Source organism: Phalangium opilio, unplaced genomic scaffold (assembly GCF_054372755.1).
Source record: "Phalangium opilio isolate 3A_F unplaced genomic scaffold, DU_Popi_V2 ptg000101l_1, whole genome shotgun sequence".
NCBI classification, from domain to species: Eukaryota; Metazoa; Arthropoda; class Arachnida; order Opiliones; family Phalangiidae; genus Phalangium; species Phalangium opilio.
Genome location: NW_028324204.1, coordinates 5,726,296 through 5,750,143, shown reverse-complemented (window position 1 = coordinate 5,750,143; position 23,848 = coordinate 5,726,296). Strand labels below are relative to the sequence as shown.

Genomic DNA, 23,848 nt, shown 5'->3' with positions numbered 1-23,848 from the left:
ACGAGGCTCCGACGAGAATCGAACTGATGATCTCCTGTTTACGAGACAGGCGCTTTAACCACTAAGCCAAGGAGCCCTTGTTGTGAAGCGGTATGAATGCTGAATATTTCAGTAATTTTACAAAATTTACTCGTTTGTATATTTACCCTATTGTTTGCATATATGCATATCTCTAGCAACAATCATTTTTAGTTTTTCAAAATATATTAGCTACGAAATCTAGATCAAGTATCATAACAACGAGGCTCCGACGAGAATCGAACTCATGATCTCCTGTTTACGAGACAGGCCCTTAAACCACTAAAAAACGGAGCCCTTAATGTGAAGCGAGATTAAAGCTGATATTTCAGTAATTTAACTCACTTGCACTTTTACCTTATTGTTTGCATATATGCACATCTCAAGCAAGAATTACTTTTAGTTTTTAAAAATTTATAAGCTACGAAATCTAGATCAAGTATCATAACAACGAGGCTCCGACGAGAATCGAACTGATGATCTCCTGTTTACGAGACAGGAGCTTTAACCACTAAGCCAAGGAGCCCTTGTTGTGAAGCGATATGAATGCTGAATATTTCAGTAATTTTACAAAATTTACTCGTTTGTATATTTACCCTATTGTTTGCATATATGCATATCTCTGGCAACTATTATTTTTAGTTTTTCAAAATTAAATAGCAAAGAAAACTAGATCAAGTATCATAACAACGAGGCTCCGACGAGAATCGATCTCATGATCTCCTGTTTACGAGACAGGCGCTTTAACCACTAAGCCACGGAGCCCTTGTTAAGCAGCTATATGAATGCTGAATATTTCAGTAATTTTACAAAATTTACTCGTTTGTAGTTTTACCCTATTGTTTGCATATATGCATATCTCTAGCAACAATTATTTTTAGTTTTTCAAAATTTAATAGCTACGGAAACTAGTTCAAGTATCATAACAACGAGGCTCCGTCGAAAATTGAACTCATGATCTCCTGTTTACAAGACAGGAGCTATAACCACTAAGCCACGGAACCCTTGTTGTGAAGCGATATGAATGCTGAATATTTCAGTAATTTTACAAAATTTACTCGTTTGTATATTTACCCTATTGTTTGCATATATGCATATCTCTAGTAACAATTATTTTTAGTTTTTTAAAATATATTAGCTACGAAATCTAGATAAAGTATCATAACAACGAGGCTCCGACTAGAATCGAACTCATGATCTCCTGTTTACGAGACAGGCCCTTAAACCACTAAAAAACGGAGCCCTTGTTGTGAAGCGAGATTAAAGCTGAATATTTCAGCAATTTTACAAAATTTACTCGTTTGTATATTTACTCTATTGTTTGCATATATGCATATCTCTGGCAACTATTATTTTTAGTTTTTACCTCTCCGAGTGACGTATGTCACGGAGAGGTTCTGTAACGATCGTGTGTGTTTGTGTGTCTGTCTGTGTGTGTGTCTGTTGTTACACCCACGTGACCGCGTTCGCAGTTTCCAAATCGGAGCAAACGTGTTCGCCATTTCCGAACTGCTTTCACAGTCACGGAAATGGCTACTCTACTAGAGTTCTCACACCACCATCTTCTGGTCTTTGTCCATCCCACACGGACACCAGTCTGTACTTACTGGCTTCTAATCACCACCAACTTATGGCCTTCGTCCATCCCACATGGACACCAGTTTGTACATACTGGCTTCTAACCACCACCATCTTCTGGTCATTGTCCATCCCACACGGACACCAGTCTGTACACACTGGTTTCTAACACCACCATCTTCTGGTCTTTGTTTTTGTCCATCCCACATGGACACCAGTCTGTACATCTGGCTTCTACACCACCATCTTCTGGTCTATATTTTTGTCCATTCTACATGGACACCAGTCTGCACACCTGGCTTCTACTTCATTGTCATCGTTGGGTTTAAGACATTCGCGGCGATCAGCTAGGGTTACGAGAAACGTCTAGCCTCCCTAGGGTGGGTTGTCCACGATAGGTTTTCGCAATTGCGGTTGTTCTTGCTTTTAGCTGTAGTTCGACACCTTTATATACTACCTATTTGAGTAAGGCGAAGCAACCGGCGTATGCTTCATTTCAAACGCCAATATTAGTCAAGTCTCTCAAGAATGTTTAATTGTTCTTTTATAAAAGGATGTAACGTTCAATAAGGCGAATAACTAACGAAGAAAATATTAAATATTAATTATATTTATCTTATTATTTAAGATAATCTTGTTTCTTAATTCAAAATTAATACGGAAAGAGTTAAAAAGCAGTCTATGTTTTTGTCTCTGTGTGTCCGTCCGTTGTTACAGTAGTGCGCTGCGTTAGAAGTTCGTTTTGTTTTGATGTGTAAAGGAATCCTACAGAACCATAATATTCCCTTTATCCTTAATATAAAGTGAATATGTGGAAATATTTTTCGTAATTATGATGCATTTAGTACTTTTGTAGCTTTAAAGCTCTGTTTCATTTTGATATTCCAAAGAATTTTTTAATATTATTATTTAAAATGGATGTTTATATATTACTTAAGCTATACTACATCTGTTTATAGCATAATCCTTTCTAAATTGAATACAAGCTCAACGCTACTATGTTGGTCAAATGAACTTTTATTTGTCAATAGGCCTAGTGAACTAAAAGCTTGGGTTTGGTTTTCGTTTCTGTTATGCAGAGACATTAACGGTTCAGAGTGAGCCGAAATTTAAATACACTTTTAAATAAATAGGCTTAGATTTTAAAATCTATGGTGGAAATCTGGGCCGCGTTCAGCAGAGCCCAGTGCTGTTAGCAGTGTTCTGCATAACGGGATTCTGTTTTTGAATTTTGACGTCACGGTGCTTAGCGCTGAGCTAGCGCGGTCTTCAAAGAAAATAGTCGGCGCTTTGGATAACGTGACGTAAAACGCGTAGTTCTCAGCTTGGCGAAAAAACCATGGAGGAATTAATACAAATAGCAATATGGGACTATAGCTATTTAATTGGCGTGAAACCAGTTGATCACGCGAGAATTTTAAGAGATATGTTAGTTTCTAATTTATGGAGCTAGCGTCATTTATAAAACGCCGATGACCGGAGAAAAGCTATGACGACAGAGCTCACCGGTAAACATTTCCAAAATCCGCTGTCTTTTTTGGTGAGCTCTGCTGAACGCAGCCAGGACCAGTGAAAGGTCTGATCGTAATCGGATAATAGCTTCGTGTTTTCATGCTTTTTATGATGCGCATTTACTTTCAGTGTGTGTAGCCACAAATAAGCTTTGGTGTTATGTAACAATAACAGTCATGTTGACAAAACTAAGAAAATCGTTGAGGTGAAACGAGAGGATAGTGTTTACATGGCAACCCTGTTGTGAATATGGCTTTGAACATAGAAGGCATACAGTTGAGGAGTAGAAAATTGGGCCTTTACAAACACGTAAAGGTAATATCCCTCCAAAGTTGTATCTCTTCATTTCCCGTTTTTCCCCCATCGGATGATTTTAATGTGTACAAGTATATCATTATTGGATGTAAAATGTCGTCTGATTTACAGTATATTTGCTATGCTTTGTATACTGCTTTAATATTTCATAAATTTTAACTTAAGAAACATTTCCATATCTGGGTAAATAAGTTTGTAAGTAGTCGTCTTGACTCGGAGAGGTAATATTTTGGTTTTCCCAACTTGTTCAAAATTAAATAGCAAAGAAAACTTGATCAAGTATCATAACAACGAGGCTCCGACGAGAATCGAACTCATGATCTCCTGTTTACGAGACAGGCGCTTTAACCACTAAGCCACGGAGCCCTTGTCAAGCAGCTATATGAATGCTGAATATTTCAGTAATTTTACAAAATTTACTCGTTTGTAGTTTTACCCTATTGTTTGCATATATGCATATCTCAAGCAAACAATTATTTTTATTTTTTCAAAATTTATTAGCTACGGAAACTAGATCAAGTATCATACCAACGAGGCTCCGACGAGAATCGAACTCATGATCTCCTGTTTACGAGACAGGCGCTTTAACCACTAAGCCACGGAGACCTTGTTGTCAAACGAGATTAATGCTGAATATTTCAGTAATTTAAATCATTTGCACTTTTACCTTATTGTTTGCATATATGGATATCTCTAGCAACAATTATTTTTAGATTTTCAAAATATATTAGCTACGAAATCTAGATCAAGTATCATAACAACGAGGCTCCGACGAGAATCGAACTCATGATCTCCTGTTTACGAGACAGGCGCTTAAACCACTAAAAAACGGAGCCCTTGTTGTGAAGCGAGATTAAAGCTGAATATTTCAGTAATTTAACTCACTTGCACTTTTACCTTATTGTTTGCATATATGCACATCTCAAGCAACAATTATTTTTAGTTTTTCAAAATTAAAAGCTCCGGAAACTAGTTCAAGTATCAAAAAAAACAAGGCTCCGACGAGAATCGAACTCATGATCTCCTGTTTACGAGACAGGCGCTTTAACCACTAAACCACGGGGCCCTTGTTGTGAAGCGATATGAATGCTGAATGTTTCAGTAATTTTACAAAATTTACTCGTTTGTATATTTACCCTATTGTTTGCATATATGCATATCTCTGGCAACTATTATTTTTAGTTTTTCAAAATTAAATAGCAAAGAAAACTAGATCAAGTATCATAACAACGAGGCTCCGACGAGAATCGAACTCATGATCTCCTGTTTACGAGACAGGCGCTTTAACCACTAAGCCACGGAGCCCTTGTCAAGCAGCTATATGAATGCTGAATATTTCAGTAATTTTACAAAATTTACTCGTTTGTAGTTTTACCCTATTGTTTGCATATATGCATATCTCAAGCAACAATTATTTTTATTATTTCAAAATTTATTAGCTACGGAAACTAGATCAAGTATCATACCAACGAGGCTCCGACGAGAATCGAACTCATGATCTCCTGTTTACGAGACAGGCGCTTAAACCACTAAAAAACGGAGCCCTTGTTGTGAAGCGAGATTAATTCTGAATGTTTCAGTAATTTAACTCATTTGCACTTTTACCTTATTGTTTGCACATATGCATATCTCAAGCAACAATTACTTTTAGTTTTAAAAAATTTATTAGCTACGATATCTAGATCATCTAGATCAAGTATCATAACAACGAGGCTCCGACGAGAATCGAACTGATGATCTCCTGTTTACGAGACAGGCGCTTTAACCACTAAGCCACGGAGCCCTTGTTGTGAAGCGATATGAATGCTGAATATTTCAGTAATTTTACAAAATTTACTCGTTTGTATATTTACCCTATTGTTTGCATATATGCATATCTCTGGCAACTATTATTTTTAGTTTTTCAAAATTAAATAGCAAACAAAACTAGATCAAGTATCATAACAACGAGGCTCCGACGAGAATCGAACTCATGATCTCCTGTTTACGAGACAGGCCCTTAAACCACTAAAAAACGGAGCCCTTAATGTGAAGCGAGATTAAAGCTGATATTTCAGTAATTTAACTCACTTGCACTTTTACCTTATTGTTTGCATATATGCACATCTCAAGCAAGAATTACTTTTAGTTTTTAAAAATTTATAAGCTACGAAATCTAGATCAAGTATCATAACAACGAGGCTCCGACGAGAATCGAACTGATGATCTCCTGTTTACGAGACAGGAGCTTTAACCACTAAGCCAAGGAGCCCTTGTTGTGAAGCGATATGAATGCTGAATATTTCAGTAATTTTACAAAATTTACTCGTTTGTATATTTACCCTATTGTTTGCATATATGCATATCTCTGGCAACTATTATTTTTAGTTTTTCAAAATTAAATAGCAAAGAAAACTAGATCAAGTATCATAACAACGAGGCTCCGACGAGAATCGATCTCATGATCTCCTGTTTACGAGACAGGCGCTTTAACCACTAAGCCACGGAGCCCTTGTTAAGCAGCTATATGAATGCTGAATATTTCAGTAATTTTACAAAATTTACTCGTTTGTAGTTTTACCCTATTGTTTGCATATATGCATATCTCTAGCAACAATTATTTTTAGTTTTTCAAAATTTAATAGCTACGGAAACTAGTTCAAGTATCATAACAACGAGGCTCCGTCGAAAATTGAACTCATGATCTCCTGTTTACAAGACAGGAGCTATAACCACTAAGCCACGGAACCCTTGTTGTGAAGCGATATGAATGCTGAATATTTCAGTAATTTTACAAAATTTACTCGTTTGTATATTTACCCTATTGTTTGCATATATGCATATCTCTAGTAACAATTATTTTTAGTTTTTTAAAATATATTAGCTACGAAATCTAGATAAAGTATCATAACAACGAGGCTCCGACTAGAATCGAACTCATGATCTCCTGTTTACGAGACAGGCCCTTAAACCACTAAAAAACGGAGCCCTTGTTGTGAAGCGAGATTAAAGCTGAATATTTCAGCAATTTTACAAAATTTACTCGTTTGTATATTTACCCTATTGTTTGCATATATGCATATCTCTGGCAACTATTATTTTTAGTTTTTACCTCTCCGAGTGACGTATGTCACGGAGAGGTTCTGTAACGATCGTGTGTGTTTGTGTGTCTGTCTGTCTGTGTGTCTGTTGTTACACCCACGTGACCGCGTTCGCAGTTTCCAAATCGGAGCAAACGTGTTCGCCATTTCCGAACTGCTTTCACAGTCACGGAAATGGCTACTCTACTTGAGTTCTCACACCACCATCTTCTGGTCTTTGTCCATCCCACACGGACACCAGTCTGTACTTACTGGCTTCTAATCACCACCAACTTATGGCCTTCGTCCATCCCACATGGACACCAGTTTGTACATACTGGCTTCTAACCACCACCATCTTCTGGTCATTGTCCATCCCACACGGACACCAGTCTGTACACACTGGTTTCTAACACCACCATCTTCTGGTCTTTGTTTTTGTCCATCCCACATGGACACCAGTCTGTACATCTGGCTTCTACACCACCATCTTCTGGTCTATATTTTTGTCCATTCTACATGGACACCAGTCTGCACACCTGGCTTCTACTTCATTGTCATCGTTGGGTTTAAGACATTCGCGGCGATCAGCTAGGGTTACGAGAAACGTCTAGCCTCCCTAGGGTGGGTTGTCCACGATAGGTTTTCGCAATTGCGGTTGTTCTTGCTTTTAGCTGTAGTTCGACACCTTTATATACTACCTATTTGAGTAAGGCGAAGCAACCGGCGTATGCTTCATTTCAAACGCCGATATTAGTCAAGTCTCTCAAGAATGTTTAATTGTTCTTTTTTAAAAGGATGTAACGTTCAATAAGGCGCATAACTAACGAAGAAAATATTAAATATTAATTATATTTATCTTATTATTTAAGATAATCTTGTTTCTTAATTCAAAATTAATACGGAAAGAGTTAAAAAGCAGTCTATGTTTTTGTCTCTGTGTGTCCGTCCGTTGTTACAGTAGTGCGCTGCGTTAGAAGTTCGTTTTGTTTTGATGTGTAAAGGAATCCTACAGAACCATAATATTCCCTTTATCCTTAATATAAAGTGAATATGTGGAAATATTTTTCGTAATAATGATGCATTTAGTACTTTTGTAGCTTTAAAGCTCTGTTTCATTTTGATATTCCAAAGAATTTTTTAATATTATTATTTAAAATGGATGTTTATATATTACTTAAGCTATACTACATCTGTTTATAGCATAATCCTTTCTAAATTGAATACAAGCTCAACGCTACTATGTTGGTCAAATGAACTTTTATTTGTCAATAGGCCTAGTGAACTAAAAGCTTGGGTTTGGTTTTAGTTTCTGTTATGCAGAGACATTAACGGTTCAGAGTGAGCCGAAATTTAAATACACTTTTAAATAAATAGGCTTAGATTTTAAAATCTATGGTGGAAATCTGGGCCGCGTTCAGCAGAGCCCAGTGCTGTTAGCAGTGTTCTGCATAACGGGATTCTGTTTTTGAATTTTGACGTCACGGTGCTTAGCGCTGAGCTAGCGCGGTCTTCAAAGAAAATAGTCGGCGCTTTGGATAACGTGACGTAAAACGCGTAGTTCTCAGCTTGGCGAAAAAACCATGGAGGAATTAATACAAATAGCAATATGGGACTATAGCTATTTAATTGGCGTGAAACCAGTTGATCACGCGAGAATTTTAAGAGATATGTTAGTTTCTAATTTATGGAGCTAGCGTCATTTATAAAACGCCGATGACCGGAGAAAAGCTATGACGACAGAGCTCACCGGTAAACATTTCCAAAATCCGCTGTCTTTTTTGGTGAGCTCTGCTGAACGCAGCCAGGACCAGTGAAAGGTCTGATCGTAATCGGATAATAGCTTCGTGTTTTCATGCTTTTTATGATGCGCATTTACTTTCAGTGTGTGTAGCCACAAATAAGCTTTGGTGTTATGTAACAATAACAGTCATGTTGACAAAACTAAGAAAATCGTTGAGGTGAAACGAGAGGATAGTGTTTACATGGCAACCCTGTTGTGAATATGGCTTTGAACATAGAAGGCATACAGTTGAGGAGTAGAAAATTGGGCCTTTACAAACACGTAAATGTAATATCCCTCCAAAGTTGTATCTCTTCATTTCCCGTTTTTCCCCCATCGGATGATTTTAATGTGTACAAGTATATCATTATTGGATGTAAAATGTCGTCTGATTTACAGTATATTTGCTATGCTTTGTATACTGCTTTAATATTTCATAAATTTTAACTTAAGAAACATTTCCATATCTGGGTAAATAAGTTTGTAAGTAGTCGTCTTGACTCGGAGAGGTAATATTTTGGTTTTCCCAACTTGTTCAAAATTAAATAGCAAAGAAAACTTGATCAAGTATCATAACAACGAGGCTCCGACGAGAATCGAACTCATGATCTCCTGTTTACGAGACAGGCGCTTTAACCACTAAGCCACGGAGCCCTTGTCAAGCAGCTATATGAATGCTGAATATTTCAGTAATTTTACAAAATTTACTCGTTTGTAGTTTTACCCTATTGTTTGCATATATGCATATCTCAAGCAACAATTATTTTTATTTTTTCAAAATTTATTAGCTACGGAAACTAGATCAAGTATCATACCAACGAGGCTCCGACGAGAATCGAACTCATGATCTCCTGTTTACGAGACAGGCGCTTTAACCACTAAGCCACGGAGACCTTGTTGTCAAACGAGATTAATGCTGAATATTTCAGTAATTTAAATCATTTGCACTTTTACCTTATTGTTTGCATATATGGATATCTCTAGCAACAATTATTTTTAGATTTTCAAAATATATTAGCTACAAAATCTAGATCAAGTATCATAACAACGAGGCTCCGACGAGAATCGAACTCATGATCTCCTGTTTACGAGACAGGCGCTTAAACCACTAAAAAACGGAGCCCTTGTTGTGAAGCGAGATTAAAGCTGAATATTTCAGTAATTTAACTCACTTGCACTTTTACCTTATTGTTTGCATATATGCACATCTCAAGCAACAATTATTTTTAGTTTTTCAAAATTAAAACCTCCGGAAACTAGTTCAAGTATCAAAAAAAACAAGGCTCCGACGAGAATCGAACTCATGATCTCCTGTTTACGAGACAGGCGCTTTAACCACTAAACCACGGGGCCCTTGTTGTGAAGCGATATGAATGCTGAATGTTTCAGTAATTTTACAAAATTTACTCGTTTGTATATTTACCCTATTGTTTGCATATATGCATATCTCTGGCAACTATTATTTTTAGTTTTTCAAAATTAAATAGCAAACAAAACTAGATCAAGTATCATAACAACGAGGCTCCGACGAGAATCGAACTCATGATCTCCTGTTTACGAGACAGGCGCTTTAACCACTAAGCCACGGAGCCCTTGTTAAGCAGGTATATGAATGCTGAATATTTCAGTAATTTTACAAAATTTACTCGTTTGTAGTTTTACCCTATTGTTTGCATATATGCATATCTCAAGCAACAATTATTTTAATTATTTCAAAATTTATTAGCTACGGAAACTAGATCAAGTATCATACCAACGAGGCTCCGACGAGAATCGAACTCATGATCTCCTGTTTACGAGACAGGCGCTTAAACCACTAAAAAACGGAGCCCTTGTTGTGAAGCGAGATTAATTCTGAATGTTTCAGTAATTTAACTCATTTGCACTTTTACCTTATTGTTTGCACATATGCATATCTCAAGCAACAATTACTTTTAGTTTTAAAAAATTTATTAGCTACGATATCTAGACCATCTAGATCAAGTATCATAACAACGAGGCTCCGACGAGAATCGAACTGATGATCTCCTGTTTACGAGACAGGCGCTTTAACCACTAAGCCACGGAGCCCTTGTTGTGAAGCTATATGAATGCTGAATATTTCAGTAATTTTACAAAATTTACTCGTTTGTATATATACCCTATTGTTTGCATATATGCACATCTCAAGCAACAATTATTTCTAGTTTTTCAAAATTAAAAGCTCCGGAAACTAGTTCAAGTATCATAAAAACAAGGCTCCGACGAGAATCGAACTCATGATCTCCTGTTTACGAGACAGGCGCTTTAACCACTAAACCACGGGGCCCTTGTTGTGAAGCGATATGAATGCTGAATGTTTCAGTAATTTTACAAAATTTACTCGTTTGTATATTTACCCTATTGTTTGCATATATGACTATCTCTGGCAACTATTATTTTTAGTTTTTCAAAATTAAATAGCAAAGAAAACTAGATCAAGTATCATAACAACGAGGCTCCGACGAGAATCGAACTCATGATCTCCTGTTTACGAGACAGGCGCTTTAACCACTAAGCCACGGAGCCCTTGTCAAGCAGCTATATGAATGCTGAATATTTCAGTAATTTTACAAAATTTACTCGTTTGTAGTTTTACCCTATTGTTTGCATATATGCATATCTCAAGCAACAATTATTTTTATTATTTCAAAATTTATTAGCTACGGAAACTAGATCAAGTATCATACCAACGAGGCTCCGACGAGAATCGAACTCATGATCTCCTGTTTACGAGACAGGCGCTTAAACCACTAAAAAACGGAGCCCTTGTTGTGAAGCGAGATTAATTCTGAATGTTTCAGTAATTTAACTCATTTGCACTTTTACCTTATTGTTTGCACATATGCATATCTCAAGCAACAATTACTTTTAGTTTTAAAAAATTTATTAGCTACGATATCTGGATCATCTAGATCAAGTATCATAACAACGAGGCTCCGACGAGAATCGAACTGATGATCTCCTGTTTACGAGACAGGCGCTTTAACCACTAAGCCACGGAGCCCTTGTTGTGAAGCGATATGAATGCTGAATATTTCAGTAATTTTACAAAATTTACTCGTTTGTATATTTACATTATTGTTTGCATATATGCATATCTCTGGCAACTATTATTTTTAGTTTTTCAAAATTAAATAGCAAACAAAACTAGATCAAGTATCATAACAACGAGGCTCCGACGAGAATCGAACTCATGATCTCCTGTTTACGAGACAGGCGCTTTAACCACTAAGCCACGGAGCCCTTGTTAAGCAGGTATATGAATGCTGAATATTTCAGTAATTTTACAAAATTTACTCGTTTGTAGTTTTACCCTATTGTTTGCATATATGCATATCTCAAGCAACAATTATTTTAATTATTTCAAAATTTATTAGCTACGGAAACTAGATCAAGTATCATACCAACGAGGCTCCGACGAGAATCGAACTCATGATCTCCTGTTTACGAGACAGGCGCTTAAACCACTAAAAAACGGAGCCCTTGTTGTGAAGCGAGATTAATTCTGAATGTTTCAGTAATTTAACTCATTTGCACTTTTACCTTATTGTTTGCACATATGCATATCTCAAGCAACAATTACTTTTAGTTTTAAAAAATTTATTAGCTACGATATCTAGATCATCTAGATCAAGTATCATAACAACGAGGCTCCGACGAGAATCGAACTGATGATCTCCTGTTTACGAGACAGGCGCTTTAACCACTAAGCCACGGAGCCCTTGTTGTGAAGCGATATGAATGCTGAATATTTCAGTAATTTTACAAAATTTACTCGTTTGTATATTTACCCTATTGTTTGCATATATGCATATCTCTGGCAACTATTATTTTTAGTTTTTCAAAATTAAATAGCAAACAAAACTAGATCAAGTATCATAACAACGAGGCTCCGACGAGAATCGAACTCATGATCTCCTGTTTACGAGACAGGCGCTTTAACCACTAAGCCACGGAGCCCTTGTTAAGCAGGTATATGAATGCTGAATATTTCAGTAATTTTACAAAATTTACTCGTTTGTAGTTTTACCCTATTGTTTGCATATATGCATATCTCAAGCAACAATTATTTTAATTATTTCAAAATTTATTAGCTACGGAAACTAGATCAAGTATCATACCAACGAGGCTCCGACGAGAATCGAACTCATGATCTCCTGTTTACGAGACAGGCGCTTAAACCACTAAAAAACGGAGCCCTTGTTGTGAAGCGAGATTAATTCTGAATGTTTCAGTAATTTAACTCATTTGCACTTTTACCTTATTGTTTGCACATATGCATATCTCAAGCAACAATTACTTTTAGTTTTAAAAAATTTATTAGCTACGATATCTAGACCATCTAGATCAAGTATCATAACAACGACGCTCCGACGAGAATCGAACTGATGATCTCCTGTTTACGAGACAGGCGCTTTAACCACTAAGCCACGGAGCCCTTGTTGTGAAGCTATATGAATGCTGAATATTTCAGTAATTTTACAAAATTTACTCGTTTGTATATTTACCCTATTGTTTGCATATATGCACATCTCAAGCAACAATTATTTCTAGTTTTTCAAAATTAAAAGCTCCGGAAACTAGTTCAAGTATCATAAAAACAAGGCTCCGACGAGAATCGAACTCATGATCTCCTGTTTACGAGACAGGCGCTTTAACCACTAAACCACGGGGCCCTTGTTGTGAAGCGATATGAATGCTGAATGTTTCAGTAATTTTACAAAATTTACTCGTTTGTATATTTACCCTATTGTTTGCATATATGCATATCTCTGGCAACTATTATTTTTAGTTTTTCAAAATTAAATAGCAAAGAAAACTAGATCAAGTATCATAACAACGAGGCTCCGACGAGAATCGAACTCATGATCTCCTGTTTACGAGACAGGCGCTTTAACCACTAAGCCACGGAGCCCTTGTCAAGCAGCTATATGAATGCTGAATATTTCAGTAATTTTACAAAATTTACTCGTTTGTAGTTTTACCCTATTGTTTGCATATATGCATATCTCAAGCAACAATTATTTTTATTATTTCAAAATTTATTAGCTACGGAAACTAGATCAAGTATCATACCAACGAGGCTCCGACGAGAATCGAACTCATGATCTCCTGTTTACGAGACAGGCGCTTAAACCACTAAAAAACGGAGCCCTTGTTGTGAAGCGAGATTAATTCTGAATGTTTCAGTAATTTAACTCATTTGCACTTTTACCTTATTGTTTGCACATATGCATATCTCAAGCAACAATTACTTTTAGTTTTAAAAAATTTATTAGCTACGATATCTAGATCATCTAGATCAAGTATCATAACAACGAGGCTCCGACGAGAATCGAACTGATGATCTCCTGTTTACGAGACAGGCGCTTTAACCACTAAGCCACGGAGCCCTTGTTGTGAAGCGATATGAATGCTGAATATTTCAGTAATTTTACAAAATTTACTCGTTTGTATATTTACCCTATTGTTTGCATATATGCATATCTCTGGCAACTATTATTTTTAGTTTTTCAAAATTAAATAGCAAACAAAACTAGATCAAGTATCATAACAACGAGGCTCCGACGAGAATCGAACTCATGATCTCCTGTTTACGAGACAGGCGCTTTAACCACTAAGCCACGGAGCCCTTGTTAAGCAGGTATATGAATGCTGAATATTTCAGTAATTTTACAAAATTTACTCGTTTGTAGTTTTACCCTATTGTTTGCATATATGCATATCTCAAGCAACAATTATTTTAATTATTTCAAAATTTATTAGCTACGGAAACTAGATCAAGTATCATACCAACGAGGCTCCGACGAGAATCGAACTCATGATCTCCTGTTTACGAGACAGGCGCTTAAACCACTAAAAAACGGAGCCCTTGTTGTGAAGCGAGATTAATTCTGAATGTTTCAGTAATTTAACTCATTTGCACTTTTACCTTATTGTTTGCACATATGCATATCTCAAGCAACAATTACTTTTAGTTTTAAAAAATTTATTAGCTACGATATCTAGACCATCTAGATCAAGTATCATAACAACGACGCTCCGACGAGAATCGAACTGATGATCTCCTGTTTACGAGACAGGCGCTTTAACCACTAAGCCACGGAGCCCTTGTTGTGAAGCTATATGAATGCTGAATATTTCAGTAATTTTACAAAATTTACTCGTTTGTATATTTACCCTATTGTTTGCATATATGCACATCTCAAGCAACAATTATTTCTAGTTTTTCAAAATTAAAAGCTCCGGAAACTAGTTCAAGTATCATAAAAACAAGGCTCCGACGAGAATCGAACTCATGATCTCCTGTTTACGAGACAGGCGCTTTAACCACTAAACCACGGGGCCCTTGTTGTGAAGCGATATGAATGCTGAATGTTTCAGTAATTTTACAAAATTTACTCGTTTGTATATTTACCCTATTGTTTGCATATATGCATATCTCTGGCAACTATTATTTTTAGTTTTTCAAAATTAAATAGCAAAGAAAACTAGATCAAGTATCATAACAACGAGGCTCCGACGAGAATCGAACTCATGATCTCCTGTTTACGAGACAGGCGCTTTAACCACTAAGCCACGGAGCCCTTGTCAAGCAGCTATATGAATGCTGAATATTTCAGTAATTTTACAAAATTTACTCGTTTGTAGTTTTACCCTATTGTTTGCATATATGCATATCTCAAGCAACAATTATTTTTATTATTTCAAAATTTATTAGCTACGGAAACTAGATCAAGTATCATACCAACGAGGCTCCGACGAGAATCGAACTCATGATCTCCTGTTTACGAGACAGGCGCTTAAACCACTAAAAAACGGAGCCCTTGTTGTGAAGCGAGATTAATTCTGAATGTTTCAGTAATTTAACTCATTTGCACTTTTACCTTATTGTTTGCACATATGCATATCTCAAGCAACAATTACTTTTAGTTTTAAAAAATTTATTAGCTACGATATCTAGATCATCTAGATCAAGTATCATAACAACGAGGCTCCGACGAGAATCGAACTGATGATCTCCTGTTTACGAGACAGGCGCTTTAACCACTAAGCCACGGAGCCCTTGTTGTGAAGCGATATGAATGCTGAATATTTCAGTAATTTTACAAAATTTACTCGTTTGTATATTTACCCTATTGTTTGCATATATGCATATCTCTGGCAACTATTATTTTTAGTTTTTCAAAATTAAATAGCAAACAAAACTAGATCAAGTATCATAACAACGAGGCTCCGACGAGAATCGAACTCATGATCTCCTGTTTACGAGACAGGCGCTTTAACCACTAAGCCACGGAGCCCTTGTTAAGCAGGTATATGAATGCTGAATATTTCAGTAATTTTACAAAATTTACTCGTTTGTAGTTTTACCCTATTGTTTGCATATATGCATATCTCAAGCAACAATTATTTTAATTATTTCAAAATTTATTAGCTACGGAAACTAGATCAAGTATCATACCAACGAGGGTCCGACGAGAATCGAACTCATGATCTCCTGTTTACGAGACAGGCGCTTAAACCACTAAAAAACGGAGCCCTTGTTGTGAAGCGAGATTAATTCTGAATGTTTCAGTAATTTAACTCATTTGCACTTTTACCTTATTGTTTGCACATATGCATATCTCAAGCAACAATTACTTTTAGTTTTAAAAAATTTATTAGCTACGATATCTAGACCATCTAGATCAAGTATCATAACAACGAGGCTCCGACGAGAATCGAACTGATGATCTCCTGTTTACGAGACAGGCGCTTTAACCACTAAGCCACGGAGCCCTTGTTGTGAAGCTATATGAATGCTGAATATTTCAGTAATTTTACAAAATTTACTCGTTTGTATATTTACCCTATTGTTTGCAGATATGCACATCTCAAGCAACAATTATTTCTAGTTTTTCAAAATTAAAAGCTCCGGAAACTAGTTCAAGTATCATAAAAACAAGGCTCCGACGAGAATCGAACTCATGATCTCCTGTTTACGAGACAGGCGCTTTAACCACTAAACCACGGGGCCCTTGTTGTGAAGCGATATGAATGCTGAATGTTTCAGTAATTTTACAAAATTTACTCGTTTGTATATTTACCCTATTGTTTGCATATATGCATATCTCTGGCAACTATTATTTTTAGTTTTTCAAAATTAAATAGCAAAGAAAACTAGATCAAGTATCATAACAACGAGGCTCCGACGAGAATCGAACTCATGATCTCCTGTTTACGAGACAGGCGCTTTAACCACTAAGCCACGGAGCCCTTGTTAAGCAGCTATATGAATGCTGAATATTTCAGTAATTTTACAAAATTTACTCGTTTGTAGTTTTACCCTATTGTTTGCATATATGCATATCTCAAGCAACAATTATTTTTATTATTTCAAAATTTATTAGCTACGGAAACTAGATCAAGTATCATACCAACGAGGCTCCGACGAGAATCGAACTCATGATCTCCTGTTTACGAGACAGGCGCTTAAACCACTAAAAAACGGAGCCCTTGTTGTGAAGCGAGATTAATTCTGAATGTTTCAGTAATTTAACTCATTTGCACTTTTACCTTATTGTTTGCACATATGCATATCTCAAGCAACAATTACTTTTAGTTTTAAAAAATTTATTAGCTACGATATCTAGATCATCTAGATCAAGTATCATAACAACGAGGCTCCGACGAGAATCGAACTGATGATCTCCTGTTTACGAGACAGGCGCTTTAACCACTAAGCCACGGAGCCCTTGTTGTGAAGCGATATGAATGCTGAATATTTCAGTAATTTTACAAAATTTACTCGTTTGTATATTTACCCTATTGTTTGCATATATGCATATCTCTGGCAACTATTATTTTTAGTTTTTCAAAATTAAAAAGCAAACAAAACTAGATCAAGTATCATAACAACGAGGCTCCGACGAGAATCGAACTCATGATCTCCAGTTTACGAGACAGGCGCTTTAACCACTAAGCCACGGAGCCCTTGTTAAGCAGCTATATGAATGCTGAATATTTCAGTAATTTTACAAAATTTACTCGTTTGTAGTTTTACCCTATTGTTTGCATATATGCATATCTCAAGCAAGAATTATTTTTATTATTTCAAAATTTATTAGCTACGGAAACTAGATCAAGTATCATACCAACGAGGCTCCGACGAGAATCGAACTCATGATCTCCTGTTTACGAGACAGGCGCTTAAACCACTGAAAAACGGAGCCCTTGTTGTAAAGCGAGATTAATTCTGAATGTTTCAGTAATTTAACTCATTTGCACTTTTACCTTATTGTTTGCACATATGCATATCTCAAGCAACAATTACTTTTAGTTTTAAAAAATTTATTAGCTACGATATCTAGATCATCTAGATCAAGTATCATAACAACGAGGCTCCGACGAGAATCGAACTGATGATCTCCTGTTTACGAGACAGGCGCTTTAACCACTAAGCCACGGAGCCCTTGTTGTGAAGCGATATGAATGCTGAATATTTCAGTAATTTTACAAAATTTACTCGTTTGTATATTTACCCTATTGTTTGCATATATGCATATCTCTGGCAACTATTATTTTTAGTTTTTCAAAATTAAATAGCAAACAAAACTAGATCAAGTATCATAACAACGAGGCTCCGACGAGAATCGAACTCATGATCTCCTGTTTACGAGACAGGCCCTTAAACCACTAAAAAACGGAGCCCTTAATGTGAAGCGAGATTAAAGCTGATATTTCAGTAATTTAACTCACTTGCACTTTTACCTTATTGTTTGCATATATGCACATCTCAAGCAAGAATTACTTTTAGTTTTTAAAAATTTATAAGCTACGAAATCTAGATCAAGTATCATAACAACGAGGCTCCGACGAGAATCGAACTGATGATCTCCTGTTTACGAGACAGGAGCTTTAACCACTAAGCCAAGGAGCCCTTGTTGTGAAGCGATATGAATGCTGAATATTTCAGTAATTTTACAAAATTTACTCGTTTGTATATTTACCCTATTGTTTGCATATATGCATATCTCTGGCAACTATTATTTTTAGTTTTTCAAAATTAAATAGCAAAGAAAACTAGATCAAGTATCATAACAACGAGGCTCCGACGAGAATCGATCTCATGATCTCCTGTTTACGAGACAGGCGCTTTAACCACTAAGCCACGGAGCCCTTGTTAAGCAGCTATATGAATGCTGAATATTTCAGTAATTTTCCAAATTTTCTCGTTTGTAGTTTTACCCTATTGTTTGCATATATGCATATCTCTAGCAACAATTATTTTTAGTTTTTCAAAATTTAATAGCTACGGAAACTAGTTCAAGTATCATAACAACGAGGCTCCGTCGAAAATTGAACTCATGATCTCCTGTTTACAAGACAGGAGCTATAACCACTAAGCCACGGAACCCTTGTTGTGAAGCGATATGAATGCTGAATATTTCAGTAATTTTACAAAATTTACTCGTTTGTATATTTACCCTATTGTTTGCATATATGCATATCTCTAGTAACAATTATTTTTAGTTTTTTAAAATATATTAGCTACGAAATCTAGATAAAGTATCATAACAACGAGGCTCCGACTAGAATCGAACTCATGATCTCCTGTTTACGAGACAGGCCCTTAAACCACTAAAAAACGGAGCCCTTGTTGTGAAGCGAGATTAAAGCTGAATATTTCAGCAATTTTACAAAATTTACTCGTTTGTATATTTACCCTATTGTTTGCATATATGCATATCTCTGGCAACTATTATTTTTAGTTTTTACCTCTCCGAGTGACGTATGTCACGGAGAGGTTCTGTAACGATCGTGTGTGTTTGTGTGTCTGTCTGTGTGTGTGTCTGTTGTTATACCCACGTGACCGCGTTCGCAGTTTCCAAATCGGAGCAAACGTGTTCGCCATTTCCGAACTGCTTTCACAGTCACGGAAATGGCTACTCTACTTGAGTTCTCACACCACCATCTTCTGGTCTTTGTCCATCCCACACGGACACCAGTCTGTACTTACTGGCTTCTAATCACCACCAACTTATGGCCTTCGTCCATCCCACATGGACACCAGTTTGTACATACTGGCTTCTAACCACCACCATCTTCTGGTCATTGTCCATCCCACACGGACACCAGTCTGTACACACTGGTTTCTAACACCACCATCTTCTGGTCTTTGTTTTTGTCCATCCCACATGGACACCAGTCTGTACATCTGGCTTCTACACCACCATCTTCTGGTCTATATTTTTGTCCATTCTACATGGACACCAGTCTGCACACCTGGCTTCTACTTCATTGTCATCGTTGGGTTTAAGACATTCGCGGCGATCAGCTAGGGTTACGAGAAACGTCTAGCCTCCCTAGGGTGGGTTGTCCACGATAGGTTTTCGCAATTGCGGTTGTTCTTGCTTTTAGCTGTAGTTCGACACCTTTATATACTACCTATTTGAGTAAGGCGAAGCAACCGGCGTATGCTTCATTTCAAACGCCGATATTAGTCAAGTCTCTCAAGAATGTTTAATTGTTCTTTTTTAAAAGGATGTAACGTTCAATAAGGCGCATAACTAACGAAGAAAATATTAAATATTAATTATATTTATCTTATTATTTAAGATAATCTTGTTTCTTAATTCAAAATTAATACGGAAAGAGTTAAAAAGCAGTCTATGTTTTTGTCTCTGTGTGTCCGTCCGTTGTTACAGTAGTGCGCTGCGTTAGAAGTTCGTTTTGTTTTGATGTGTAAAGGAATCCTACAGAACCATAATATTCCCTTTATCCTTAATATAAAGTGAATATGTGGAAATATTTTTCGTAATAATGATGCATTTAGTACTTTTGTAGCTTTAAAGCTCTGTTTCATTTTGATATTCCAAAGAATTTTTTAATATTATTATTTAAAATGGATGTTTATATATTACTTAAGCTATACTACATCTGTTTATAGCATAATCCTTTCTAAATTGAATACAAGCTCAACGCTACTATGTTGGTCAAATGAACTTTTATTTGTCAATAGGCCTAGTGAACTAAAAGCTTGGGTTTGGTTTTCGTTTCTGTTATGCAGAGACATTAACGGTTCAGAGTGAGCCGAAATTTAAATACACTTTTAAATAAATAGGCTTAGATTTTAAAATCTATGGTGGAAATCTGGGCCGCGTTCAGCAGAGCCCAGTGCTGTTAGCAGTGTTCTGCATAACGGGATTCTGTTTTTGAATTTTGACGTCACGGTGCTTAGCGCTGAGCTAGCGCGGTCTTCAAAGAAAATAGTCGGCGCTTTGGATAACGTGACGTAAAACGCGTAGTTCTCAGCTTGGCGAAAAAACCATGGAGGAATTAATACAAATAGCAATATGGGACTATAGCTATTTAATTGGCGTGAAACCAGTTGATCACGCGAGAATTTTAAGAGATATGTTAGTTTCTAATTTATGGAGCTAGCGTCATTTATAAAACGCCGATGACCGGAGAAAAGCTATGACGACAGAGCTCACCGGTAAACATTTCCAAAATCCGCTGTCTTTTTTGGTGAGCTCTGCTGAACGCAGCCAGGACCAGTGAAAGGTCTGATCGTAATCGGATAATAGCTTCGTGTTTTCATGCTTTTTATGATGCGCATTTACTTTCAGTGTGTGTAGCCACAAATAAGCTTTGGTGTTATGTAACAATAACAGTCATGTTGACAAAACTAAGAAAATCGTTGAGGTGAAACGAGAGGATAGTGTTTACATGGCAACCCTGTTGTGAATATGGCTTTGAACATAGAAGGCATACAGTTGAGGAGTAGAAAATTGGGCCTTTACAAACACGTAAATGTAATATCCCTCCAAAGTTGTATCTCTTCATTTCCCGTTTTTCCCCCATCGGATGATTTTAATGTGTACAAGTATATCATTATTGGATGTAAAATGTCGTCTGATTTACAGTATATTTGCTATGCTTTGTATACTGCTTTAATATTTCATAAATTTTAACTTAAGAAACATTTCCATATCTGGGTAAATAAGTTTGTAAGTAGTCGTCTTGACTCGGAGAGGTAATATTTTGGTTTTCCCAACTTGTTCAAAATTAAATAGCAAAGAAAACTTGATCAAGTATCATAACAACGAGGCTCCGACGAGAATCGAACTCATGATCTCCTGTTTACGAGACAGGCGCTTTAACCACTAAGCCACGGAGCCCTTGTCAAGCAGCTATATGAATGCTGAATATTTCAGTAATTTTACAAAATTTACTCGTTTGTAGTTTTACCCTATTGTTTGCATATATGCATATCTCAAGCAACAATTATTTTTATTTTTTCAAAATTTATTAGCTACGGAAACTAGATCAAGTATCATACCAACGAGGCTCCGACGAGAATCGAACTCATGATCTCCTGTTTACGAGACAGAAGCTTTAACCACTAAGCCACGGAGACCTTGTTGTCAAACGAGATTAATGCTGAATATTTCAGTAATTTAAATCATTTGCACTTTTACCTTATTGTTTGCATATATGGATATCTCTAGCAACAATTATTTTTAGATTTTCAAAATATATTAGCTACAAAATCTAGATCAAGTATCATAACAACGAGGCTCCGACGAGAATCGAACTCATGATCTCCTGTTTACGAGACAGGCGCTTAAACCACTAAAAAACGGAGCCCTTTTTGTGAAGCGAGATTAAAGCTGAATATTTCAGTAATTTAACTCACTTGCACTTTTACCTTATTGTTTGCATATATGCACATCTCAAGCAACAATTATTTTTAGTTTTTCAAAATTTATTAGCTACGGAAACTAGATCAAGTATCATACCAACGAGGCTCCGACGAGAATCGAACTCATGATCTCCTGTTTACGAGACAGGCGCTTAAACCACTAAAAAACGGAGCCCTTGTTGTGAAGCGAGATTAATTCTGAATGTTTCAGTAATTTAACTCATTTGCACTTTTACCTTATTGTTTGCACATATGCATATCTCAAGCAACAATTACTTTTAGTTTTAAAAAATTTATTAGCTACGATATCTAGATCATCTAGATCAAGTATCATAACAACGAGGCTCCGACGAGAATCGAACTGATGATCTCCTGTTTACGAGACAGGCGCTTTAACCACTAAGCCACGGAGCCCTTGTTGTGAAGCGATATGAATGCTGAATATTTCAGTAATTTTACAAAATTTACTCGTTTGTATATTTACATTATTGTTTGCATATATGCATATCTCTGGCAACTATTATTTTTAGTTTTTCAAAATTAAATAGCAAACAAAACTAGATCAAGTATCATAACAACGAGGCTCCGACGAGAATCGAACTCATGATCTCCTGTTTACGAGACAGGCGCTTTAACCACTAAGCCACGGAGCCCTTGTTAAGCAGGTATATGAATGCTGAATATTTCAGTAATTTTACAAAATTTACTCGTTTGTAGTTTTACCCTATTGTGTGCATATATGCATATCTCAAGCAACAATTATTTTAATTATTTCAAAATTTATTAGCTACGGAAACTAGATCAAGTATCATACCAACGAGGCTCCGACGAGAATCGAACTCATGATCTCCTGTTTACGAGACAGGCGCTTAAACCACTAAAAAACGGAGCCCTTGTTGTGAAGCGAGATTAATTCTGAATGTTTCAGTAATTTAACTCATTTGCACTTTTACCTTATTGTTTGCACATATGCATATCTCAAGCAACAATTACTTTTAGTTTTAAAAAATTTATTAGCTACGATATCTAGATCATCTAGATCAAGTATCATAACAACGAGGCTCCGACGAGAATCGAACTGATGATCTCCTGTTTACGAGACAGGCGCTTTAACCACTAAGCCACGGAGCCCTTGTTGTGAAGCGATATGAATGCTGAATATTTCAGTAATTTTACAAAATTTACTCGTTTGTATATTTACCCTATTGTTTGCATATATGCATATCTCTGGCAACTATTATTTTTAGTTTTTCAAAATTAAATAGCAAACAAAACTAGATCAAGTATCATAACAACGAGGCTCCGACGAGAATCGAACTCATGATCTCCTGTTTACGAGACAGGCGCTTTAACCACTAAGCCACGGAGCCCTTGTTAAGCAGGTATATGAATGCTGAATATTTCAGTAATTTTACAAAATTTACTCGTTTGTAGTTTTACCCTATTGTTTGCATATATGCATATCTCAAGCAACAATTATTTTAATTATTTCAAAATTTATTAGCTACGGAAACTAGATCAAGTATCATACCAACGAGGCTCCGACGAGAATCGAACTCATGATCTCCTGTTTACGAGACAGGCGCTTAAACCACTAAAAAACGGAGCCCTTGTTGTGAAGCGAGATTAATTCTGAATGTTTCAGTAATTTAACTCATTTGCACTTTTACCTTATTGTTTGCACATATGCATATCTCAAGCAACAATTACTTTTAGTTTTAAAAAATTTATTAGCTACGATATCTAGACCATCTAGATCAAGTATCATAACAACGACGCTCCGACGAGAATCGAACTGATGATCTCCTGTTTACGAGACAGGCGCTTTAACCACTAAGCCACGGAGCCCTTGTTGTGAAGCTATATGAATGC

The 23,848-nt window shown here is 36.3% G+C and overlaps 42 non-coding genes across 42 annotated transcripts; all 42 read right to left on the bottom strand.

Annotated features, from left to right (window-relative positions):
- Positions 1-710: 710 nt before the first annotated feature.
- TRNAT-CGU (transfer RNA threonine (anticodon CGU)) lies at positions 711-783 on the bottom strand. The gene has a single exon. It is a non-coding gene; the product is annotated as a tRNA-Thr (tRNA).
- Positions 784-3,716: 2,933 nt separating this feature from the next.
- On the bottom strand, positions 3,717-3,789 carry TRNAT-CGU (transfer RNA threonine (anticodon CGU)). Its single transcript has one exon. It is a non-coding gene; the product is annotated as a tRNA-Thr (tRNA).
- A 167-nt stretch (positions 3,790-3,956) lies between these two features.
- On the bottom strand, positions 3,957-4,030 carry TRNAT-CGU (transfer RNA threonine (anticodon CGU)). The gene has a single exon. It is a non-coding gene; the product is annotated as a tRNA-Thr (tRNA).
- A 386-nt stretch (positions 4,031-4,416) lies between these two features.
- TRNAT-CGU (transfer RNA threonine (anticodon CGU)) lies at positions 4,417-4,489 on the bottom strand. Its single transcript has one exon. It is a non-coding gene; the product is annotated as a tRNA-Thr (tRNA).
- A 166-nt stretch (positions 4,490-4,655) lies between these two features.
- On the bottom strand, positions 4,656-4,728 carry TRNAT-CGU (transfer RNA threonine (anticodon CGU)). The gene has a single exon. It is a non-coding gene; the product is annotated as a tRNA-Thr (tRNA).
- Positions 4,729-5,133: 405 nt separating this feature from the next.
- On the bottom strand, positions 5,134-5,206 carry TRNAT-CGU (transfer RNA threonine (anticodon CGU)). The gene has a single exon. It is a non-coding gene; the product is annotated as a tRNA-Thr (tRNA).
- A 634-nt stretch (positions 5,207-5,840) lies between these two features.
- On the bottom strand, positions 5,841-5,913 carry TRNAT-CGU (transfer RNA threonine (anticodon CGU)). Its single transcript has one exon. It is a non-coding gene; the product is annotated as a tRNA-Thr (tRNA).
- A 2,933-nt stretch (positions 5,914-8,846) lies between these two features.
- TRNAT-CGU (transfer RNA threonine (anticodon CGU)) lies at positions 8,847-8,919 on the bottom strand. The gene has a single exon. It is a non-coding gene; the product is annotated as a tRNA-Thr (tRNA).
- Positions 8,920-9,085: 166 nt separating this feature from the next.
- TRNAT-CGU (transfer RNA threonine (anticodon CGU)) lies at positions 9,086-9,159 on the bottom strand. Its single transcript has one exon. It is a non-coding gene; the product is annotated as a tRNA-Thr (tRNA).
- A 386-nt stretch (positions 9,160-9,545) lies between these two features.
- TRNAT-CGU (transfer RNA threonine (anticodon CGU)) lies at positions 9,546-9,618 on the bottom strand. Its single transcript has one exon. It is a non-coding gene; the product is annotated as a tRNA-Thr (tRNA).
- A 166-nt stretch (positions 9,619-9,784) lies between these two features.
- Positions 9,785-9,857, bottom strand: TRNAT-CGU (transfer RNA threonine (anticodon CGU)). The gene has a single exon. It is a non-coding gene; the product is annotated as a tRNA-Thr (tRNA).
- Positions 9,858-10,262: 405 nt separating this feature from the next.
- TRNAT-CGU (transfer RNA threonine (anticodon CGU)) lies at positions 10,263-10,335 on the bottom strand. The gene has a single exon. It is a non-coding gene; the product is annotated as a tRNA-Thr (tRNA).
- A 165-nt stretch (positions 10,336-10,500) lies between these two features.
- TRNAT-CGU (transfer RNA threonine (anticodon CGU)) lies at positions 10,501-10,573 on the bottom strand. The gene has a single exon. It is a non-coding gene; the product is annotated as a tRNA-Thr (tRNA).
- A 166-nt stretch (positions 10,574-10,739) lies between these two features.
- On the bottom strand, positions 10,740-10,812 carry TRNAT-CGU (transfer RNA threonine (anticodon CGU)). The gene has a single exon. It is a non-coding gene; the product is annotated as a tRNA-Thr (tRNA).
- A 405-nt stretch (positions 10,813-11,217) lies between these two features.
- TRNAT-CGU (transfer RNA threonine (anticodon CGU)) lies at positions 11,218-11,290 on the bottom strand. The gene has a single exon. It is a non-coding gene; the product is annotated as a tRNA-Thr (tRNA).
- Positions 11,291-11,456: 166 nt separating this feature from the next.
- Positions 11,457-11,529, bottom strand: TRNAT-CGU (transfer RNA threonine (anticodon CGU)). The gene has a single exon. It is a non-coding gene; the product is annotated as a tRNA-Thr (tRNA).
- Positions 11,530-11,934: 405 nt separating this feature from the next.
- TRNAT-CGU (transfer RNA threonine (anticodon CGU)) lies at positions 11,935-12,007 on the bottom strand. The gene has a single exon. It is a non-coding gene; the product is annotated as a tRNA-Thr (tRNA).
- Positions 12,008-12,173: 166 nt separating this feature from the next.
- TRNAT-CGU (transfer RNA threonine (anticodon CGU)) lies at positions 12,174-12,246 on the bottom strand. The gene has a single exon. It is a non-coding gene; the product is annotated as a tRNA-Thr (tRNA).
- Positions 12,247-12,649: 403 nt separating this feature from the next.
- Positions 12,650-12,724, bottom strand: TRNAT-CGU (transfer RNA threonine (anticodon CGU)). The gene has a single exon. It is a non-coding gene; the product is annotated as a tRNA-Thr (tRNA).
- A 165-nt stretch (positions 12,725-12,889) lies between these two features.
- TRNAT-CGU (transfer RNA threonine (anticodon CGU)) lies at positions 12,890-12,962 on the bottom strand. Its single transcript has one exon. It is a non-coding gene; the product is annotated as a tRNA-Thr (tRNA).
- A 166-nt stretch (positions 12,963-13,128) lies between these two features.
- Positions 13,129-13,201, bottom strand: TRNAT-CGU (transfer RNA threonine (anticodon CGU)). The gene has a single exon. It is a non-coding gene; the product is annotated as a tRNA-Thr (tRNA).
- Positions 13,202-13,606: 405 nt separating this feature from the next.
- Positions 13,607-13,679, bottom strand: TRNAT-CGU (transfer RNA threonine (anticodon CGU)). The gene has a single exon. It is a non-coding gene; the product is annotated as a tRNA-Thr (tRNA).
- Positions 13,680-13,845: 166 nt separating this feature from the next.
- TRNAT-CGU (transfer RNA threonine (anticodon CGU)) lies at positions 13,846-13,918 on the bottom strand. Its single transcript has one exon. It is a non-coding gene; the product is annotated as a tRNA-Thr (tRNA).
- Positions 13,919-14,321: 403 nt separating this feature from the next.
- Positions 14,322-14,396, bottom strand: TRNAT-CGU (transfer RNA threonine (anticodon CGU)). The gene has a single exon. It is a non-coding gene; the product is annotated as a tRNA-Thr (tRNA).
- A 165-nt stretch (positions 14,397-14,561) lies between these two features.
- TRNAT-CGU (transfer RNA threonine (anticodon CGU)) lies at positions 14,562-14,634 on the bottom strand. The gene has a single exon. It is a non-coding gene; the product is annotated as a tRNA-Thr (tRNA).
- Positions 14,635-14,800: 166 nt separating this feature from the next.
- Positions 14,801-14,873, bottom strand: TRNAT-CGU (transfer RNA threonine (anticodon CGU)). Its single transcript has one exon. It is a non-coding gene; the product is annotated as a tRNA-Thr (tRNA).
- Positions 14,874-15,278: 405 nt separating this feature from the next.
- On the bottom strand, positions 15,279-15,351 carry TRNAT-CGU (transfer RNA threonine (anticodon CGU)). Its single transcript has one exon. It is a non-coding gene; the product is annotated as a tRNA-Thr (tRNA).
- Positions 15,352-15,517: 166 nt separating this feature from the next.
- Positions 15,518-15,590, bottom strand: TRNAT-CGU (transfer RNA threonine (anticodon CGU)). Its single transcript has one exon. It is a non-coding gene; the product is annotated as a tRNA-Thr (tRNA).
- A 405-nt stretch (positions 15,591-15,995) lies between these two features.
- On the bottom strand, positions 15,996-16,068 carry TRNAT-CGU (transfer RNA threonine (anticodon CGU)). Its single transcript has one exon. It is a non-coding gene; the product is annotated as a tRNA-Thr (tRNA).
- Positions 16,069-16,233: 165 nt separating this feature from the next.
- TRNAT-CGU (transfer RNA threonine (anticodon CGU)) lies at positions 16,234-16,306 on the bottom strand. The gene has a single exon. It is a non-coding gene; the product is annotated as a tRNA-Thr (tRNA).
- Positions 16,307-16,472: 166 nt separating this feature from the next.
- On the bottom strand, positions 16,473-16,545 carry TRNAT-CGU (transfer RNA threonine (anticodon CGU)). Its single transcript has one exon. It is a non-coding gene; the product is annotated as a tRNA-Thr (tRNA).
- Positions 16,546-16,950: 405 nt separating this feature from the next.
- TRNAT-CGU (transfer RNA threonine (anticodon CGU)) lies at positions 16,951-17,023 on the bottom strand. The gene has a single exon. It is a non-coding gene; the product is annotated as a tRNA-Thr (tRNA).
- A 166-nt stretch (positions 17,024-17,189) lies between these two features.
- On the bottom strand, positions 17,190-17,262 carry TRNAT-CGU (transfer RNA threonine (anticodon CGU)). The gene has a single exon. It is a non-coding gene; the product is annotated as a tRNA-Thr (tRNA).
- A 405-nt stretch (positions 17,263-17,667) lies between these two features.
- On the bottom strand, positions 17,668-17,740 carry TRNAT-CGU (transfer RNA threonine (anticodon CGU)). The gene has a single exon. It is a non-coding gene; the product is annotated as a tRNA-Thr (tRNA).
- Positions 17,741-18,374: 634 nt separating this feature from the next.
- Positions 18,375-18,447, bottom strand: TRNAT-CGU (transfer RNA threonine (anticodon CGU)). The gene has a single exon. It is a non-coding gene; the product is annotated as a tRNA-Thr (tRNA).
- Positions 18,448-21,379: 2,932 nt separating this feature from the next.
- TRNAT-CGU (transfer RNA threonine (anticodon CGU)) lies at positions 21,380-21,452 on the bottom strand. The gene has a single exon. It is a non-coding gene; the product is annotated as a tRNA-Thr (tRNA).
- Positions 21,453-21,618: 166 nt separating this feature from the next.
- Positions 21,619-21,692, bottom strand: TRNAT-CGU (transfer RNA threonine (anticodon CGU)). Its single transcript has one exon. It is a non-coding gene; the product is annotated as a tRNA-Thr (tRNA).
- A 625-nt stretch (positions 21,693-22,317) lies between these two features.
- Positions 22,318-22,390, bottom strand: TRNAT-CGU (transfer RNA threonine (anticodon CGU)). Its single transcript has one exon. It is a non-coding gene; the product is annotated as a tRNA-Thr (tRNA).
- A 166-nt stretch (positions 22,391-22,556) lies between these two features.
- Positions 22,557-22,629, bottom strand: TRNAT-CGU (transfer RNA threonine (anticodon CGU)). The gene has a single exon. It is a non-coding gene; the product is annotated as a tRNA-Thr (tRNA).
- Positions 22,630-23,034: 405 nt separating this feature from the next.
- TRNAT-CGU (transfer RNA threonine (anticodon CGU)) lies at positions 23,035-23,107 on the bottom strand. Its single transcript has one exon. It is a non-coding gene; the product is annotated as a tRNA-Thr (tRNA).
- Positions 23,108-23,273: 166 nt separating this feature from the next.
- On the bottom strand, positions 23,274-23,346 carry TRNAT-CGU (transfer RNA threonine (anticodon CGU)). The gene has a single exon. It is a non-coding gene; the product is annotated as a tRNA-Thr (tRNA).
- Positions 23,347-23,749: 403 nt separating this feature from the next.
- On the bottom strand, positions 23,750-23,824 carry TRNAT-CGU (transfer RNA threonine (anticodon CGU)). Its single transcript has one exon. It is a non-coding gene; the product is annotated as a tRNA-Thr (tRNA).
- Between the last annotated feature and the right edge of the window lie 24 nt (positions 23,825-23,848).